Genomic DNA, 21,117 nt, shown 5'->3' on the forward strand with positions numbered 1-21,117 from the left:
GGGATTCCTTCTCTTGCCGTTTGGTACACTCTAGAAAAATCCTCAAACCTCTGGGGGCATGAGGTAAACAGGAATCCGGTCCTCCAAACAGTAACCAACGTGGTCTTAGCCCTAATTCCTTGACGGGTGTAGGGAATAGTAGGGGGAATCCCTGCCTATTACTCCGTTTCCCCAAATGCTAACAGCATGCAAAACTGTAGTGGATTATCACAACCAGGGGCATGGATGTGATTCACTGACCTCTTCCGTTTCTGTCCATTTTTACTCAGACTCACCTGTGCTTCTGTTTGTACTTAACTGTATAAACTTGTTTCCTTGTTTTCATATCTTTTTTAATTTGCTAGGACAGAGAGAAATTGAAAGAGCAGGGTCAGGGAGAGAGAGAGAGAAAGAGAGGGAGAGAGAGAGAGAGGGAGAGAGAGAGAGAGAGACCTGCAGCACAGCCCCATCACTCACAGTGCTGCCCCCAAGAAGGTGAGGACTGGGGATTTGAACCCAGGTCCATGTGCATGGCAAAGTGTGCACTTCACCAGGCGCACCTCACACCAGCTTCTTTCTCAGATCTCAGAATCTCCAGCACGACAGCCATTTTTTATCATTTTTTTTTTATAAAAGGAAAATGTAGAGGTCCTGATGAGGACCCCGCTTCTCAATCCAACCAAGCTGGCTGACCCACTCTGTTGTGCACCAGAGGAGGGGGCCGAAGAGGTCAAATCAAGGGCAGCAGAGGTGAGTATGTGTATGCTGGGGGTCTTTCCCTGCAGACACTATTTACCTATGAGTAGCGCGTTTATTGTATGGCAAGCAGGGGTTTTTATAGGTTGGGGTAGGGGAAGAACAGGGCAGCTATGGCCTAGCCTTATATGGTCAGGAATGGTAAGGGAGAAAGGGGCCGCTGGGGGTCTTCAGAGACAGTTACTTGTTTACACCATATATGGTCAGGAGAGCTGGAAACAGGGAAATGGTGAGGGTCTTTGCAGTAACTGTTGAGTAAGTGGTCAAGCTAGTTTGGGCAACCAGGAAGCTAAACCCAGAGCTAGCACAGAGGGGACATGAGCCCTTGCTCGAAGGAGGCTTACAGGGGGGGCTGGGACCTGTTCTGCAGGTTCTCTCTTGCTCAGCCCAGAGAGGCGAAAAAGCCCCTGGGGAGACTGACAGAAAGCCTTTACCTCCCAGGCATCCAGGGGTCCCCACGCCATGCTTGACCTTGGCTTATGCAGGGCCCCACAAGGAAACACTGACAAAACCATAGGATAAGAGGGGTACAACTCCACACAATTCCCACCACCAGATCTCCGTATCCCCCTTCCCTCCCCTGATAGCTTTCCTATTCTTTATCCCTCTGGGAGTATGGACCCAAGGTCACTGTGGGATGCAGAAGGTGGAAGGCATGACAGTCATTTTGTGTAGCTAGTGAGCTTTCAGAGCCTAGCCACTTGTTTCATTTTATATTTTGAGCTTCACAAACTGAAAGGAAGGGTGAGTTTCCCCATAGACTTCCCACCTGCACAGCCTCCCACTAACCTGTCTTCCTCCAGAGGGGAACTTTTATCACAGCTGATGCCCAGCATGGACGCCTCATGACCACCCCCAGTTCACAGCTTACATCAGGGTCACACTAAGATGCTGTGTGTTCTGTGGACTTGGACAAAGGCGTCATGATATCTGTCTACCTCTGTAGCTTTATACAGAGTATTTCCACAACCCCAGAGAAACTCTGAGGGCTCTAGTTGCCTCCCTCACCACAGCCTGGTTACCACAGATTTCATTTATTTTTATTATTTATTCACTTGTTTATTTATTGTCAGTGGAACTTTACGGCTATGCTCCAGGCTGACTCTTTTCATATAGAAACACAGGGGGGTGGGGGGGGGGGAAGAGCACAGGAAGCAGAGAGAAAGATACAGATACCAGGGCACTGAAACTTCCCTCAGTGCCATGTGGGCAGTGTTCTCGCCAGGACTGTGCCCACAACAAGTAGGTGGGCTGCTCAAGGGAGCTGTCTGCCGACCCCCACAGAGCTTTTGGTTACTGCCTGGTGGGGGTGGGGTCACTTTCCATTCAGAGAGACAGAGAGAGGTGGAGACACCAGCCCCAGCACTTGCTTCAGTGCCAGAGCCCCTGCCACAAGGTTCCAGGACTTGAACCTGGATGGCACCCATGGCAGCGCATGTGCCCTGCCTGCTGAGCTGTCACTCAAGCCCACAGTAGCTTGCCGCTGTCTTTTAGAGCAACAGTTCCCTTCCAGTCGTTTCATAGCAGCATATCTTCTTTGTCCTTGATCCATTTTGAGTTTTTTTTTAACATTTGCTTAATTTGATAAGACTGAGATAATCTGAGAGGGAAAGAAAGATAAAGAGGGAGAGAGAGAGGGGCTGGGTGGTGGCACACCTGATTGAGCACGCATGTTACAAGGAGCAGGGACCCAGGTTTGAGCCCTCAGTCCCCTCCTGAAGGGGGGGGAAAGCTTTGCAAGTGGTGAAGTAGTGCTACAGGTGTCTCTCTGTCTGTCTCCCTACCCTCTCAATTTATGGCTGTCTTTATCCAATAAATAAAGATAATAATTTTTTTATTAAAATAAATAAAGAGAGACGGAGAGTTAAAAAAAAAAGAAACACCTGCAGCCCTGCTTCACTGCTTGTAAAGCTTCCCCCTTGCAGGTGGGGACTGGGAGCTTGCACCCCATCAATCAGGTGTGCCACTGCTCAGCCCCTTGAGTTTTTGGTTTTGTTTTTTTAATGTGGGGTTTAGTTAAATTTCTCTGCATGTGGGTCCGTGGCTTTCTCATGACTGTTCAGGACTGTCCTCTGCTCCTTCTCCTTGGCATGTTCTTGGCACCTTGTGGGACACCAGCTCACCACTCGGGTGTAGAGAGCACACAGCCCCATTCCAAGAACCTGCAAAGCTGGAAGGAAGTCAGGTCTCCCTTGGGCCCGATGTATAGCGTGAGGGCCTATATAATTCCTTTCTGAAAATAGTTACTGATCAGGATGTTGAAGTCATTGCTGTTTTGCCTCCTACTCCCCGGTGTTACTGTTCAGAAATCGGAAGCGAAGTAAAGTGGCAAACCAAGATATCCCCACCCAATATGTTGCTTTTTAAGATCTTTTAAAGTGTTTATGTTTTTCTTTTATTCTTCTTCTTTTAAAAGCATAATGATAATATAAATATCTTAGTTTGCCACTTCGCTTTTTTTCAGTTCTGGTCACTGGGTTAGAAAGAAAATGTTTTTTTTTCAAACAAGGAAATGTTCCCCCCCCCCTTTTATTTTTCTTGTGATAATTTTTCTTTCCTCCATAATCTCTGTTTTATTTTTCAAAAACTTTTCTTAGTGAGATTTTGAACCTCATGGGGATATGCTCAAATTGAAGATGTGTGTGTATGTGTTGGTTCTTTTAAAAGAACATAGTAAGTGCTTACTTAGTTCTTTATAACTGTTGGCTACAATGTCTGGAAGAGTTCTCTCCCATGCCCTGCCAGTTCCTTTGCTGTGGAGCCTGCTTCACAGGTGTCCCCGGATGGAATATGGTATCATCCTAACTGTGATGATAGCTAGTATTAATTGAGACAGGGAGTATTTTAGGAAATTTACCAAATTAGCTTCTATAATCCCCAGAACCACACAGGTGATGCAAGGGAGCAGCTCTTCAAAAGAGAGTAAAGGGAGGCACTGACAACAGACAGACAGGAAGTGGACGAGGAAGGCCCAGAGTGGTGTCTGCCTGTGACACTGAGAGGTGCCCAGCGGCCCGGGGTTGGAGAGAGCACATGGGTGGGCACATGCACACGGGGAGGGAAAGAGCCTCCAGCACACAGGGAAGGCTAATGTCACTTGCCACTTGTCAGCCCTGATGAATTCCTCCCCCAGTGCCTGGAGCTGTGAGGAGCTCTGTGGGGAAGGAAGGATGGGGGGAGGGGGGAGTGGCTTCTTCTTTGTGAGAAACTTAGATGGGAAAATTGTCAGCTGCACTCCCACTCTGCCTGAGAGCCAGTGTGACGCTGCATCCATCTTAATCATCATGGGAGAGAGCAGGCATTTTAATAAGAAGCATTATTCACAAAAACTTGGTTCTCCTTTCCCACTCTCTTCCCCAAAAGAGAGATGTGAACTTGGCATGAACTCCTCATCTGCCTCCTCCTCTCTCCTATGCCACGCCACCACTCTCTCCCCCTACCCCTCTCACTCTCTGAGCCTTTTCTGGGTGGGGCTTAGCACCTGCCCACCAGGCCAGGGTGGGGGGCATGGCTGTGGGTCCTGGGAACTGAGAGACAAGGAGATGGCCTCCCAGAGGTGGTGGAACTTAGACCTTACTCAGCCAAACGTTTCTTTTTGATATTTGTTTTAAATTATTTATTAATTGGATAGAACAGAGAGAAAATTAAGAAGAGAAGGGAAGACAGAGAGGCAGAGGAAAGGAGACATGCCTGCACCGCTGCTGCAGCACTCATGAAGCTTCCTCCCTGCAGGTGGGGGCCAGGGGTTTGAACCTGGGACCTTGCCTATGGTAGCATGCACTCTACCTAGTGTGCCACCACCTGGCCCCCAGCCAAACATTTCTTTTTTTTTAATGTTTTTTATTATCTTTTTATTTATTCATTGGATAGAGACTGTCATAAATCGAGAAGGAAGGAGAGGGTTGGGGAAGAGAGACAGAGGCACCTGCAGCCCTGCTTCACCACTTGCAAAGCTTTTCCCCCTCAGGCGGGGACCGGGGACTCAGATTATAATGTGTGTGATTAAACAGATGCGCCACTACCCCCCCCCCCAACATTTCTTAAGAAGTGTTACTTAATGTGAAACTACCAACCAGGAATCAGGTCTGACTTCTGACCCCAGAGGACCTGTCAGTTCACCCAGAAAGCGATTCTGAACTGTGGGGCAGCTCCCGGAAGAGCTCTGGCGAACGCATGGGGCCCTTGTAACTCTGCACAGCAGAAACAGCAGCCGCCCCTGTGTTTCAGGCATCTTACTAGATACAGAGAGACACCTTCTTTGCCTTATTGTTATTATTATTATATCCCTTTACTTACTGGATAAAGGCAGAGAAATCAGTAGGGAAGACGGAGATTGAGAGGGAGAGAGACAAAGAGACACCTGCAGCACTGCTTCACCCTTTGTAGGGGCTTGAACCCAAGTCCTTGCACACTGACTGTAACATGTGCCCTCTACCAGGTGCGCCACTGCCCAGCCCCTGAGATGCCTTATGTTTCACACTTAACAGCGCATGGTGGACATCCTTACATATCAGTGTACACTGATACTTCTCGCTGCTGTGGACAGCTTGGTGGTCAGTCTGCTGGCGGTAGGCATTCAGGTGGTTTATACCCTGGGGCAGTTGCAAACATCACGGCCGGGGTAGAGCTGACTGGCTGACGCCTCTACATGTAGGATGACACCTCTGCTCTGTAAGGTGCACTCACAGAGGCTCGGTCACTGGACCAAAAGGAAACCAGGTTGTCGTTGCTTTGGCACCTATTCCCAAAACTGCTCTCGAAAGGATCTGCATGCGTTGACATCCCCACAGAAGAGAATGTCTGTTTGCTGACTCTCTCACCCTTCACCAGGCTTTACCCATCGTGCTAATGTGTAGCAGTTTGGCATATAGCAGTTTGGCACCCCTGCTAGAGAGACTCTCCTCTCATCCCTCGAGCGGGCTGGGCATCTGGGCTGCCTCTGTGTGAATTCCAGTTCCTGGAAGTGGTCCCTGGGGCTCAGGAGCAGGAGCTGTGCCCTTCCCAAGGAGCCTGAGTTTTCACACTTCCTCTCCCACGCCCGCAGCAGCCTGCCAGCTCCTTGGCTGAGCCTTCAGAACGCGTCAGTATGATGCCAGCGTGCTGCTCTGTCCAGGCTTCTTGGCAGCCTGCAGCTCAGAGCTCAGAGGGGAACCCCAGGTCAGCCCACACACACCCAGAGTGGCCCAAGTCACTCCGCTCCTGACCTCTACACTCCTGGTGGCTTTCCAGATGGTCCCAGGGAAAACAGGCCCAGGAAGCCAGCGTCTTAGCACCAGGCGCTCATGTCCACACACTAATGGCCTCACTGGCTAGAATCTCATCTCTCAGGAAACAGTCCTCTCCCATTCACCGAGATGCACACCCCTTCACCTGTATAGCATTCCCTCATCCCACGCACAGTCAGTCCCATCTTAAATATTAGTGAAGCTGGGGGCCAGGCAATGGAACACACACACCCAATGGAACACACACACCACCAACCACAAGAACCTGGGTTCAACCCCCGGTCCCCACCTGCAGGGAGAGAAGTTCCAAGAGTGGTAAAACAGGCTTGCCGGTGTCTTTTGTCTCTTCTCCTCTAACTCCCACTCTTCTCTCAATTTCTCTCTGTCCTGTCAAATAAAATAGAAAGAAAAAAAAAAGAAGAGGGGTAAATGGCTGCCAGGAGCAGTGGATTTGTAATGTAGGCACTGAGCCCAGCGATAATCCTAGTGGTAATAATTTTAAAAAATTAAATTTAAAAATATATATACACATACACACACACATATATATATATATATTAGTGAAGCTTAATTTCCTTTTTGATTGTAAATAAAAGCATGCATTATTTGGATCTCTAGTGCTTTCTAACTATATCCCAATGGGATTTTTTTTTTTTTAGGCACTAAGCCACAGCAAAACCCTGGTGGCAAAATAAAAAAGAAAATTGTCTGTGCCAGTCATTATTAATAGAGTGAGAGCAGATGAAATTGAGAAACAGCTGGAGTGTCGCAGTTGATTGAAAGGTTCACAAGCAGGGGCTGGGGGTGACTCACACAGAGAGCCCATGTTACTGTGCCCAAGGACCCGGCTTCAAAGCCATGTCAGGGGGCTTCTCTCTCCTCTCCTCCCCTCCCCCGCCCCTCCCCTCCCCTCCCCTCTCCTCCCTTCCCCTCCCCTCCCCTCCTCCCTTCCCTTCCTCTCTCTCTCTCTCTCTCTCTCTGAATGCATGGGGTGGAGAGAAAAAAAGAAAGAAAAAAACAGCCAGTAGGAGCTTTGGAGTGGTGCAGACACACAGCTCCAGCAACCACCCTGGTGGTAAACAACAACAATAACAGCAACAGCAGCACAGCCCCTCTGTGTCTTAAATGTCTTTGTACAGGCTGGTTAGCTTGGCATTTCAGGTCACCTTCACTGTTGACTGGTTCTTCAAATAGAACAGAGAGAAAAATTCTTAGCTTAGAAGTCAGGGTGTCCGTTGGTGATAAGCCCTTGACCTTGTGGGGAAAAAAAACCTGCATCCCTCCGACAGCTAGTGTCTGGGCTTGTCAGGGGCCACTCCTGAACCACAGCACATACACACAGTACTTTCATTTAATTTTTAGATTTTTTTTTTGTGACTGATAAATATGATACAATAATTGGAGAAAGAGGAAAAAAAAATCCAAGTCTTTTTTTTTTTTCTTTTACTAGATTTAATGTACTCCAAGGGAAGAGTTTGAGCAGTGGAGGTATGTAGGAAGGTAACTGTATTTTTACGTATTTCTAAAAGTACAAACTATTGAACTGCACTTTGAATGCATGTAGAATTCAGATTGGCATGTTGCCGAGCAGTTACAAAGAATCGGATGTGATTCTAGGTGCTAAGTGTGTGTGCAGTAGGTAAATTGACACTCCTTCTGTGTTTCATCTGTAGTTTCTATACTTTGAGTTACTCATAAGTTATATTCCTACTCAAGAGTCTTTTTAAAATATTTATTTATTTTCCCTTTTGTTGCCCTTGTTTTTTATTGTTGCTGTGATTATTATTGTTTTGTTATTGATTTCGTTGTTGTTAGATATGACAGAAAGAAATGGAGAGAGGAGGGGAAGACAGACGGGGAGAGAAAGATAGATACCTGCAGACCTGCTTCACCATTTGTGAACTGACCCCCCTGCAGGTGAGGAGCCAGGAGCTCGAACCAGGATCCTTACACCGGTCCCTGAGACTCGTACCACGTGTACTTAACCTGTTGTGCTACCTCTCGATTCCCAAGAGTCTTTCTTAATAGAGAAATTGCAGCAGTGTTTCAGCCACTGATGCTCCTATGTTAGCAAAGTCTGAATCTAAGGGAGTTTTCCTCTATGCCTCAAAGACAGTAGTGGACAGGAATTCTCTAAAGGTGGGAACATTGGAGCTTCATGCAAGAAAGTCTCTTTGCATAACCACTATGCTATCTACCCACTATCCTTCAAAGACAATTTTGAGAGAGAGAGAGGAGAAGAAAGAGGAGGAGGAGGAAGAGGAGAGAGGAGGAGAAGGAGAGGAAGGCAGAGTGAACCCAGGGCATTCCACTTGGAAGTCCTGCACTCTGCCATCTGAGCTGTCTCTGTGGCCCTAGACTGCTTTGACGGGTCTGTGCTGTCTGTGAAATGCTCTCTGAAAAGCAGATTATCTTTGAGGATGCTGGCTAGGGGCAGAAGTCCCCAAGGGGCCCCAGATCTGTTATAGAGGACCCCAGAGCAGTTCAGAATGCAGGGAAGTCCTGGACACTGGCCCAGGCCAAGGGTTAGGCCTTCAGAATGTGGTCAAGGTGGAGGGTGGGCTGGGCAGAAGTGCCCAGACGTGTGTGCTCTCCCCTTACCACTGCTGCTGTGAAACTGGAGAGAACTCTTCTAACCCAGGGTGTCACAGCCTCGCTGTGTTATGAAGACATCAGTGACTGCACAGGATACTTACTGAGTCGTATGTTTCTACAAGTACACGTGAATCACACCGAATTCATTATGCTTTTATCAGTTGGCAGTTCAGAACTGTATTGATTTCATATTAGTGCACAGTTCCGTCGGATCCTAGGAGTGTGGTTTCACACCACGCCAGTCATCAAAGTTCCTGTGTCGTTTTGCCTTTTGTTTTGATATTTATCTCCATTTTGTTTATTCATTTTAACAGCTTTCTGATGCTCCATATGTAAATATCTAACACTTCATTCTAGTGCATTTTTCTCTCTACCGACAAGCCACTTAGAATGTTTCCAAACACATGCGTTCACACACACATGATCTTTCGGGCTAAAGGCCCCTTTTCTGTCAGGAAGAGGTGTTTGATGGTTCCCCGAGTGTGTGCTCCTGCACTGGCATGTCGTGAACTTAGCCGAATGACGAACGAGAAAGGCTGAAGTGGAGGCATTAGAACAAGCTCCCATGTCATCTCACTAGACTCAGTGGGCTGTTGACGCTGCGCGCTGTTTGGAAGACCATTGCTCTAACCACGTGCGTCTCAGATGCTCATTACTCAGCCTGGCGACTCTCCACCCTCCAAGCAGAGGGAACTCTGTTCTAATAATGCCAGTGACCATTTCCCCCACTAGCCTCACTTGTGCATGGAGGGTCTCCTCTACTTTAAAACATGTCCCCACTGCATCCCCCACCTTCTCTTCTCCATCGCTCACGTCTCTTCTCCCCTCAGACTACGAAGCTGCCTAATCCGATCAGACCCCACAGCTCCCTCCTGATAGTCATCAGCCACGGCCCTCCAGTTAGCACAGGCAACACCATCTTTCACGGGGCCTGGAAATGCTGAGGTTGCCCTGTAGCCACCTGAAGGTTAACAGGGACAAGTCAGAGCCTGCTTGTGCTACCAGACCTCCCACTCACCAAATGAACCTTTCCTTGGAAAAGGTCTGGCTAGGAGCCAGCTGGTGATCTTCCAGGTATTGTGTACCTGTTACCATGCAGAGGCACCCAGATTCAAGCCCCTGGTCCCTGTTTGCTGGGGTGAAGCTTCACAAGCAGTGAAGCAGTTCTGCAGGTGTCTCTCTTCTTTTCTATCTTCCCCCTTCCCTATAGATTTCTATCACCATTCAATAAATTAAAAATACATATTCACAGAAAAAAAAAAAAGCACGCCTGGTTGCAAAAGCACGCCTGGAATCCCATCTGCCTAGCGCCCACCACTCAGACACGCTGATTAGAGTGTCTTTGCGGGCCATCTCAGCCCGGCTGAAGGGCTCCCTGATGGACAGGCCTGGCTGATTAGTCACTCGGCGCACAGTAGGGAATTGCCTGTCTGGGTAGCCTGGGGAGGAGGCTTTTGTGAATTATACATGATTGCAGCTACTGACAATATGGATCAGGATTGTTGAGTGGGAGGTGGCTAATGGCCCCGAAGGCCGTGGGATGCCAGGGAGAAGTAAGGGCTTGGAAACAGGTCCCTGCTCTCGGCCCAGGCTCAAGGGAGGAAGACAAGGCCAGCTCAGCTCCGTGTCTGCATCTGCATGAGCTGCTGGGAAAGGGCTCACCATTCTCTCAGCCCTTCTGTTTACTGCTAGTTTCATCTCAGGGCCCGGGGCCTACTTATCCACTGAGGAGTAATGCCAGCGTGAACAAAAAACTTTACTTCCCTGCATCTCGGTCTCCAGCTCTCAAAATGGGGGAATGATAACATTGTGCTCCCACACCCCATCATTATGGGGATTAAGTGAGAGAATGTATGAAAAGTGCTTGGTGTAGCACAGAAGTGCCCATGAACGGTGCCCACGGTGGCATCTTCCCTTCCTAGTACCTGTGTATCCAGCTTGGCAGGCTTCAGGACTCAGTGTGACCGGGTCCCAGGCAGGAAGATCTGCATGGGGCCTGGCATTCAGCAGGCTCTCAACACAGGCTCATTGCAAAACTACAGTCTGAGTGGTTGTCAGCAGTCACTGCTGGACATTTATTCAGATGGTCACCCTGGAAATGATCTAATTATCTTGGAGTTTAAATCTGATCGATCAGACCTCCTGGCTATACAGGCTCCGTTGTGTTTGTGGCTGTTAGGATTTCAGAGCCAGGAGAGGGACGGTTCACACCTGCTTACTCAGAGCTCTGCAGTCCGAATCCTTGCTGTTCTGAATGGAGTCTGGGCACTAACGATGCTGGTGCTGGTGCTGGTGCTGGTGCTGGTGCTGGTGCTGGTGCTGGCGCTTACTTGTTAGCAGTGTAGAGTCTCAGTGTCCCCACCCCAGACTTAGGGAATCAGAAACTGTGTCCTGAGGTCTGGTGGGAGGGTGGGGGGGACTAGGCAGGTGAAGCACAGTACTCGCTCCCATGAGGCCTTGGCTCCACTCCCCAGTGATGCTCCACTTCTCCCTCTCCTGATAGAAATACACAGGTCTTGGGACTTGGGCGGTAACGCAGCAGGTTAAGCACAGGTGGCACAAAGCGCAAGGACTGGTGTAAGGATCCCAGTTCAAGCCCCCAGCTCCCCACCTGCAGGGGGGTCACTTCACAGGTGGTGAAGCAGGTCTGTAGGTGTCTTTCTCTCCCCCCCTCTGTCTTCCCCTCCTCTCTTTATTTTTCTTTGTCCTACCCAACAACGATGACATCAGTAACAACAATAATAACTAAAAGAACAATTGAAAAGGGCAACAAAGGGGAATAAATAATTTTTTAAGTGCACAGGTCTTGAAAAATAATATCTTGATTAAAAAAAAGAGTCTGAATCATAACAATATCCTCAGGTGATTTGTGTGCACACTGCAGTTTGAGGGGTCTGGCCCCATGTGTGTGCTCCCTGGGGAAGTCCACTATGCTCCTCTTAGACGGCTATGTTCTGTCCACCCCTTGACCCTGTCTACAGCTGGCTGCATTGTCAGAAGGGTAATGGGCCCCAGACGCAGCATTCCACGTAGGCACTGTCCAGTGTGTGGCCTGTGGGATCTCCCTAAATGGCACGAGCCCCCCGTCAGCAGGTCAGCAGCTGGTGCCAGCTTCCGGTTACCATCTTCACATATGTCAGAGAGCCCTGGGCAGGCTGCTTACTCTCTGGACACGCCTGCAGAAGAGATTGGCAGAGCGTCAGGTGATGGTGGCACTCCTGGGAGGGGGGGTCTGTGCCTCTCCACTCAGAGCTACCTAGAGGCCTTCCCCATCCCCACCCCCTACAAGGTCCCACAGACAGACACAACTCTGGGAGCCATTCTGTTTCACTGCCACCGTCACCCTGATCATCAGTCACCACCACCACCATCATCACCCTTGCTGTCCTTTTGGAAACACAGTGACATCTCAGGGTCCTTATCTGTCACTGTCCACATCTGTCCCTTCCATTGTCTCTTATCCTAAGTTGATCGCCTTCTTATTCTTATGACCCACACAAGGGCTGAGTCACTAACCAGAATGTCACCAGCAACATGCTCAAGTGAAATGAACTAAATTAACTAGATATAGATGTTTCCATTAGAACTGCCACCTGCAGTATTTAAAAAAAAAGACTAATGTCCAGAGGAGGAACCCACTCAGAGCACAATCCTTCAGACATCTTCCAGCAGTTGATCACAGAGTAAACGAAATATAAAGTAATCTCTCAGCAGACTTATCATTAAATTGTCTGCTTAATAAAAATATTCCCCGGTGTTCATTATAATTGGGTATTTTATGTTTAATATTGTCTATATGGTATATTGTCTCTGGAACAAAACTACTGAATGATGTTAATTATATTTGGGTGAAAAGAATCATCCTGCATATTCATTGAAAGACATAAACCACCCAGCTTCTGCAAGTTGAATGGGGGCTGAATGGGAAAATACTTGCCGTTGCTTGTTCTAAATTCACTTCTCTTTATTTTCCCAGGGCTTCTCTTTCTCTGCAACTCAAGTGTCGCTGGCAAAGAGACGACTGTGCTTCCCTCCTCCTCGGAGAACGTGACATCACAGAAGCCCCTCTCCTCCTTCGCTGGCCCAGATTCACTTCCTGTTTCCAGCAGTGAACACAGGCCTGGCCAGGGAAACCCAGGTCAGTTCTTTGTTCTTTCTTGTGATACAGGTTAGTTCTCAGAGGCAGAGCAGGCTGTCAGTGTGGTGACATTTCACTTTGACCACACGCGCGTGTGCGCACACACACACACACACACACACACAGTCACATATATTTTATTGATTCTCAGTGACAATAAATCTAAAGGGGGAGGTTTGGAACAGGCAGAGCATCAAAGATGTGTGTTTTGATTTTGTTTTTAATGTTTTAGGAATTTTACGGGGGTTGGTCAGTGGTGCACACACACATTACCTTATGCAAGGACTTGCATTCGAGCCCCCACTTCCTACCTGCAGCAGGGCGGGTGCTTCATGAGCCGTGCAGCAGGTCTGCAGGTGTTGCTCTGTCTCTCTCCTTCTCTGCCTTTACCCTCTCAATTTCTCTGCCCTATCAAGCAAAGTAGAAAGAAAATAATAATAAGGGAAAAAAATGGCCACTGGGAGCAGTGGATTCATAGTGCTGGCACTGAGCCCTGGTGATAACCCTGGTGGCAGGAAAGGAAGGAAGGAAGGAAGGAAGGAAGGAAGGAAGGAAGGAAGGAAGGAAGGAAGGAAGGAAGGAAGGAAGGGGAAATTTTATGTGGTAGAGGCAAGAAACCCCAGGCCTTACACATTTGAGATAGGCTAAGCAGAATTCTTACCCTCTTTGTTGAAAGTGAGAGGAAGGCGTGGGAGGAGGGAAGGAGAGGAACAGAAGCTCTGAGCTCTCCTCTTCAGAGGGCCCCTTGGTGCTGTCCAGGGAGCTCCCAGCCAGAGACTCCTCCCAGCTGGTGAAGCGTGCTCTCCACTGCTGAGCCATCTCCCAAGCCTCCATCGTGTTTTAGTGTGTAGACTCCCAGACCCACACACCAGAGGTCCTCCAACTATGAGAATGTCTGTCACGAAACACATCACTGACCCCCAAGCCCTGAGTTTCTGACCCAGAAGGCCCAAGAGTACCAGAGAACATGCATTTCTGACAGGTTCCCAGGAGATACAGGTGTTTCCTGTCCACGACTCATCCTTTAGGTACTTAAGAGTCTGAGGAGACAGCTGTCTGACACGCCTGCTGGGGCCCAGAGGTGCCTCATCCAGTACAGCACACACCATTGCACACAGGAGCACCCAGGTGTGAGTTCCTGGCCACCCCATGGGGGACCCACGCTGGACAGAGACACTGCCAGACAAGGCCATGCTGAGCTGTCTCTCTTTCTTTGTTTCTCCCTCTTTTTTTCACCTTTGATCTGGAAAAAAAAGGAAAGAGGCTGGACACTGTACCCCCCAGCCCCAACTGTGACCCCCACCCAGCCACCCAGCCACGGACGGTTGTCCACCCCAAGCTGCTCTGCGGCTGCCCATAAAGCAAACAGCCCCACCTGCCGTCACAGTCACAGCTGCCTCTGTGTTTCCCTGGGCCGTACACACATTTCAGTATTGAGTCTAATCGCTGCTCTCCAGGCCTGAGTCTCCCCTAGACTCTGGTTCCTTGGGTGGGGGGGGGCAGCTCCCCATCTTTTCATCTCTCTGACACATACTTTTGATTATTTCCTCTACGCCTTCTGAGTTCCACACAACTTACTCTTCTTCCCAGAGGAGACACAATCTAATACCAACACGAGCGTGGCCGATGCAGGAGTCTTAATTACAGCGTCAGCTGCCATCAGAACGCCCTTCATACGCGGGGCCTGTTTCCCTTGCGATAAATCTCTTGAGAAGCCCTTGGGAGTGGCAGCAAAGCTCCGTGTTCTTGGACGCTGGGGGGGCCCAGTGGGAATCAGAGCAGCCTAAGGCAAGACTGTGTGAGGCAATGGGAGGGAGCCAGCTTTGCTGGGGGGGGGGGGAGGTGGGGCACAGCAGGGAAATAGGACTGGGAGTGTGGAGAGTCAGAGAGACGGAGAAAGAAATGAACCTGTCGCCAGTGAGATAGGACTGCAGGTCAGGGCGATGCTCAGGCAGGAGAGAGCCCAGGAGGATGCTATCAGCTGGCGAAGGCCCCAGCAGCAGCCCTGTGGCCTCTCCACAGTGTGTCCCTTCTCCTCCTTCACTTCCCGTAAGAAAAAGCCTCTCAAACCCAGGCCTGCACCCAAGTCCTTGGCTCTGTGTCTGCTCTGAGATTTAAACGCACCCCAACACTCTGGTCCGTCTAAATCCTCTCTCCCTCTCCCTCTGTGATTCCCCTTATCATGGCCACCTTTCTAGAATTTGAGGAGATTCACCACTTTATTTTCTTCCATGTCTCCTTTATTTCATTCTTAGGAAAATAAGACTCATCATTCTCTGTTGTCAACACATTTCCATGTTGTCTGGGGAAGAACTGACTTTTTTTTTTTTTGCCTCCAGAGTTATTTGCTGGGGCACCTATGAATCCACTGCTCCTGGAGGCCATTTTTTTCCATTTTATTGGGTAGGAAAAAATTGAGAGGAGGGGGAAGACAGAGAAGGAGAGAAAGACATCTGCAGACCTGCTTCATTGCTTGTAAATTGTCCATTCTGCAAGTGGGGAGCCAGGGGCTCGAACTGGGATCCTTACAATGGTCCTTGCACTTAGTACACTCTCTCTCTCTCCCTCCCGCCCCCCCTCTCTCTCTCCTACACACACACATAAACACATACACATGGCCAAAGGGTATATTCCCCACTCCCACAACTCTTATTCGTGAAATTTCATCTGAATACATTTTCTATACTTATTGTCAGCATAGTTATCTCTGGGGCTTGGTGCCCAGATGACGAATCCTGCTGCGGGAAGTCATGTTTTTTACCTTTGTTTCCTGATAGAGAGAAATAATTGGGGGGGAGGACTATCAGGACATGGACGTGATTTCATTTTTAATTTTTATTTATTATTGGATAGAGACAGAGAGAATTGAGAGGGGAGAGGGAGAGAGACAGAGACACCTGCATCCCTGCCTCTCCACTCGTGAAGCTTTCTCCCTGCAGGTGGGGACCAGGGGCTTGAACTGGGGTCCTTGTGTGCTGTAACATGCGCATTCAACCAAGTACGCCACCGCCTGGCCTCATGAACGTGATTCCACAGCATTGCTTTGCCACTTGCAAAGCTTCCCCATAAGCAGGCTGGAGGCTTGAACCCTTGCCCTCACAGGGAAAGCTGTGCATTCCAACAGGTGAGCCACCCCTAGCTCCCTTGTTTCATTTCTTGAATGGATTTAGGGGGCCTTGTGCAAAAAGCAAATCAGTCAAATTGTAGGGTGTTTTTTTGTTTGCTTGTTTGTTTTTTAGTGCTTTTAGCTATTAGGAATTACTCCAGCACTCGTCTGTCTCCTGTGCTCCTTCTTCCAAAACATCTCCAATCAGGGTGTCATCTGGCCTGGAGAGGAAGCCTTGGATTGCTAGGGCCGCCCCACCCCCAAATGGCAGGGGTCCAGCCAGGTGGCAAGCAATTCTCATTTTCTCTCTCTCTCTCTCTCCCTCTCTCTCCCCCTCTTTCTCTCTCTCTCTCTGCCTCACTGCACCTGTTCTGATTCCCACCCCTCACTTTGCCGCCCCCCTCCCAGGAAGCTGTGAATTCCATACATGTGCTGACATCCCCCAGTCTAACCTAAATCGAATTCTGACACACTTAGGGATGGCTTGGGCCCCACCCCCACGCCCAGGCTCCTCCGAGGACCATATTCAAGGCTTCCTTTTATTCTGCGCTTGGAGACTCCACACCCGGCTGCCTGCTTGGTGCCCCTTCAGCAAACAGGCCGCCCTCCAGTCTCCATCACATTCCCCAGGCTCCAGGGCCAGGCCTTTGTCTTCTGGCTCTGGTGTCGGTTTTGTTGGAAGAGAGCAGGATCTCTGTGGTCGCTGGGTTAAGTGGGTGACTCACAGAGAGATGCGGATGGGCACGGAGAGCACAGCATGCTGCCTCCCCTGTGGACACGGGGCTTGGAGCGCCTGCAGGAGAGGGCCCTGCTCTGGGTGCAAGAGCTCAGCGCACTGCACTCTGAGAACAGGGCCAGGCTGGCGGGGCAGGGCGGAGCCCTGAGGAAGGGCCAGCCCAGATGGGGCGCCTGCCTCCTTCTCCCCAGCCCCGGCCCTGCTCCCCGACAGGTGGTTCCTGGGGACTGTCCCAGGGCACAGGCAGGACAGGTACCCTCACCTCTTAAACAAGTGAGCAATGCCCGGCTGGCAGAATAGCTCAATGGATAATGTGCCTTTTTGCTATGTGCACGACCCAGGTTAGAGCCCAGCCACCACCACACTGAAGGAAGCTTCAGTGCTGGGGTCTGTTTGCACAGTCTCTCTCTGGGAGACTTCAGTACGAACAGTTAAGTAAGTCAATTATTTTCAAAGAAGGAGGGGAGGCGGCATTGCTTTGCACTGCCAACAAAGGGGCTTCTCTTCTGCCTGTCTGGACTCAGTGGCTGCCTGGACCCCTCTGGCCTGGGGCCACTAAATAAATAGTTGCTACCCAGTTCAGCAGCTTGAGCTAGGTTCCCCAGTGTGTGTTTAAAGACCAGACCGGGAGACGTGGCCTTGAGGAAGACCTTGTCTGCCCCCAGGCCACTGTCACTATGTCACTTACTCTCCTCTGTGACATGGGGAAGGCTGAGAGCACCTGTGACCTGAAGCAGAGCTGGTTCTGGGCTGGAGGGAGGGAAGGCCCGCTTGCCGCCCCGGACATGAAAAGGAGCTTTGCCACTAGGGGGCGTCTGCTCTGGCCCCATCCTCTTCCCTGAGATCAGGAAGGGGGGCAGGGGGCTCCTCTGGCCCATGGGTGCTGAGGCAGGAGCTGGTGGACTTGGTCTGTCCTGTTCATCTGCTCAGGGCTGAGGCCTCTCATCTCTTTCTTCTCCAGGCTGAGCTGCAGACCAGGGGAATCTCAGGGGCTCAGGCTGCCAACAGGCTCCTCGCACCACACGCTGCCCAGCTCACAGCCACCCGCTGTGCAAGGTAGAACACAGCCCTCCCGCACATGGGGCCAGGGTTCGAGTCACATGGGAGCACTGAGGGTGGCACCAGGGAAGGACCCTGAATGGTCCCGAGGCTTTACCCTCACCTCCATCCTGCCCCAGCTACCCTCACCTCCTTTCCCTTCCCCCCTCCCCCTCCAAGGCCTGGACAAAAGACTAGAACTTGATCTAGAAGGTCCATTTCTCTCTTCTGATTTGCCACCAGGCTTGTCGCTGTGGCCTGGTGCCCACAGCAGCCCACAGCTGCGTCCATCTTTCCCTCTCTTCCTCCTCCCTCCATTCCTTCCTTCCTTCTATTTTATTGGACAGGACAAAGAAATTGAGAGGCGGAGGAGAGGGAGACAGGGAGAGAGACAGACACCTAAGGACCTGCTTCACAGCGGGAGAGCTGGGCACTGAACCCTAACCTGGGTATTTGTGCATCTTCACATGCACTTAACCAAGTGTGCCCCCACCCGGCCCCCCACACCGACTTTGTCAGCTTCCCCCAGCTGGCAGGTGACACTCTGCCCCCCCAGGGCTCCCCGTGCCCACTGAGCCTGACTGGTGGACACCCCCTGTTGTCAGGGAGGGGGACACAGCAGCCCAGGCCCTCAGAGAGGCACTCTGAGCCTGGCCCTCTGGGCTCTGAGACAGGCAATCCTGACATCCATGCCTGAGAGGAGACCCTGCCTCGCACCATCCACACAGGCCCCACAGCACAGGGAATCCACACAGGCTGGGACCACAGGTTTACTCTTTATTGCAGATACAGAGGGAGAGAGGAGACACCACACACCTGAGCTTCCCCTGGTGTCCAGGCACAGGAGTCTGCCTGGAGGAGGAGTCAGGTCAGCTAGGGGAGGAGTGCAGGCAGAGGCCCCTCCCCTTCCCCAGTCACCTGCAGCCTACACTCTGCTCCCTCCCTTTGCCAGCAAAACTCTCCTCCATCCCCCAGCACCCCTCTCTTCCTCCATCCCCCAACACCCCTCTATCCTCCATCCCCCCAAGAACCCTCTCTTCCTCCATCAACCCAACACCCCTCTCTTCCTCCTCCATCCCCCCAACACCCCTCTCTTCCTCCTCCATCCCCCCAACACCCCTCTCTTCCTCCTCCATCCCCCCAACACCCCTCTCTTCCTCCTCCATCCCCCCACACCCCTCTCTTCCTCCTCCATCCCCCCAACACCCCTCTCTTCCTCCTCCATCCCCCCACACCCCTCTCTTCCTCCTCCATCCCCCCACACCTCTCTCTTCCTCCTCCATCCCCCCAACACCCCTCTCTTCCTCCTCCATCCCCCCAACACCCCTCTCTTCCTCCTCCATCCCCCCAACACCACTCTCTTCCTCCTCCATCCCCCCAACACCCCTCTCTTCCTCCTCCATCCCCCAACACCCCTCTCTTCCTCCTCCATCCCCCCAACACCCCTCTCTTCCTCCTCCATCCCCCCAACACCCCTCTCTTCCTCCTCCATCCCCCCAACACCCCTCTCTTCCTCCTCCATCCCCCCAACACCCCTCTCTTCCTCCTCCATCCCCCCAACACCCCTCTCTTCCTCCTCCATCCCCCCAACACCCCTCTCTTCCTCCTCCATCCCCCCAACACCCCTCTCTTCCTCCTCCATCCCCCCAACACCCCTCTCTCCACCCCCTACCCCTCCCTCCACCCCCTACCCCTCCCTCCAATCCCACACCCCTCTCCCTCCACCCCTTCACCTCCCTCCACCCCTACACCCCCCTCCACCCCCTACCCCTCTCCCTCCATCCCCTACCCCTCTCCCTCCACCCACCACCACACCCCCTCCCTCCACCCCCTACACCATCCCTCCACCCCTAACCCTCTCCCTACACCCCCTACCCCTCTCCCTCCACCCCTCACCCTCCACCCCCCTACACCATCCCTCCACTCCCTACCCCTCTCCCTCCACCCACTACCCCACCCCTCTCCCTCCACCCACTACCCCACCCCTCCCCCTCCAGCCCTCACCCTCCACCCCCTAACCCTCTCCCTCCAACCTCTACCTCCTCCACCCCCTACCCCATCCCTCCACCGCCTACCCCCTCCCTCCAGCCCCCCACCCCCTCCCTCCAGCCCCCACCCCTCTCCCTCCATACCCACCCCACCCCTCTCCCTCCATACCCCACCCCACCCCTCTCCCTCCATACCCCACCCCACCCCTCTCCCTCCACCCCCACCCCTCTCCCTCCATCCCCCACCCCACCCCTCTCCCTCCACCCCCAAAACCTCTCCCTCCACCCCCTACCCCACCCCTCTCCCTCCACCCCCTACCTCACCCCTCTCCATCCACCCCCTACCTCACCCCTCACCCTCCACCCCCTCCCCCCTCCCTCCAGCCCCCCACCCCTCACCACCCACACCCACCCCTCTCCCTCCACCCCCAACCACCCCTCTCCCTCCACCCCCTACCCCACCCCTCTCCCTCCACCCCTACCCCACCCCTCTCCCTCCACCCCCTACCCCACCCCTCTCCCTCCACCCGCTACCCCAGCCCTCTCCTCCACCCACTACGCCCTCCCTCCAGCCCCAAACCCCTCTCCACCCAAACCCCTCTCCCTCCACCCCCAACCCCTCTCCCTCCACCCCCTACCCCCTCCCTCCAGCCCCCCACCCCTCTCTACCCAAACCCCTCTCCCTCCACCCCCAACCCCTCTCCCTCCACCCCTCTCCCTCCACCCCTCTCCCTCCACCCCCTACCTCCTCCACCCCCTACACCATCCCTCCACCCCCTCCCCCCTCCCTCCAGCCCCCCACCCCTCACCACCCACACCCACCCCTCTCCCTCCACCCCCAGCCCACCCCTCTCCCTCTACCCCCTACCCCACCCCTCTCCCTCCACCCCCTACCCCACCCCTCTCCCTCTACCCCCTACCCCACCCCTCTCCCTCCACCCCTCTCCCTCCACCTCCTACCTCCTCCACCCCTCTCCCTCCACCCCCTACCTCCTCCACCCCCTACACCATCCCTCCACCCCCTCCCCCCTCCCTCCAGCCCCCCACCCCTCACCACCCACACCCACCCCTCTCCCTCCACCCCCACCCACCCCTCTCCCTCCACACCCTACCCCACCCCTCTCCCTCCACCCCTACCCCACCCCTCTCCCTCCACCCCCTACCCCACCCCTCTCCCTCCACCCCCTACCCCACCCCTCTCCCTCCACCCCCTACCCCACCCCTCTCCCTCCACCCCTCTCCCTCCACCCCCTACCTCCACCCCTCTCCCTCCACCCCCTACCTCCTCCACCCCCTACACCATCCCTCCACCCCCTCCCCCCTCCCTCCAGCCCCCCACCCCTCACCACCCACACCCACCCCTCTCCCTCCACCCCCAGCCCACCCCTCTCCCTCCACCCCATACCCCACCCCTCTCCCTCCACCCCCTACCCCACCCCTCTCCCTCCACCCCTCTCCCTCCACCCCCTACCTCCTCCACCCCCTACACCATCCCTCCACCCCCTTCCCCCTCCCTCCAGCCCCCCACCACCCACACCCACCCCTCTCCCTCCACC

General features: G+C 52.6%; 1 long non-coding RNA gene across 2 annotated transcripts in view; it reads left to right on the top strand.

The window, feature by feature from the left end:
* Positions 1-21,117, top strand: part of LOC132533099 (uncharacterized) — a 65,617-nt gene that overhangs the window by 43,228 nt on the left and 1,272 nt on the right. For both annotated transcript variants that reach the window (XR_009544983.1, XR_009544984.1), the window contains 3 exons: positions 12,532-12,693; positions 17,497-17,591; positions 18,360-18,441. This is a non-coding gene — a long non-coding RNA (uncharacterized LOC132533099). The remainder of the gene's footprint in view (positions 1-12,531; positions 12,694-17,496; positions 17,592-18,359; positions 18,442-21,117) is intronic.

The sequence above is a fragment of the Erinaceus europaeus genome, chromosome 15 (genome assembly GCF_950295315.1).
Source record: "Erinaceus europaeus chromosome 15, mEriEur2.1, whole genome shotgun sequence".
NCBI lineage: Eukaryota > Metazoa > Chordata > Mammalia > Eulipotyphla > Erinaceidae > Erinaceus > Erinaceus europaeus.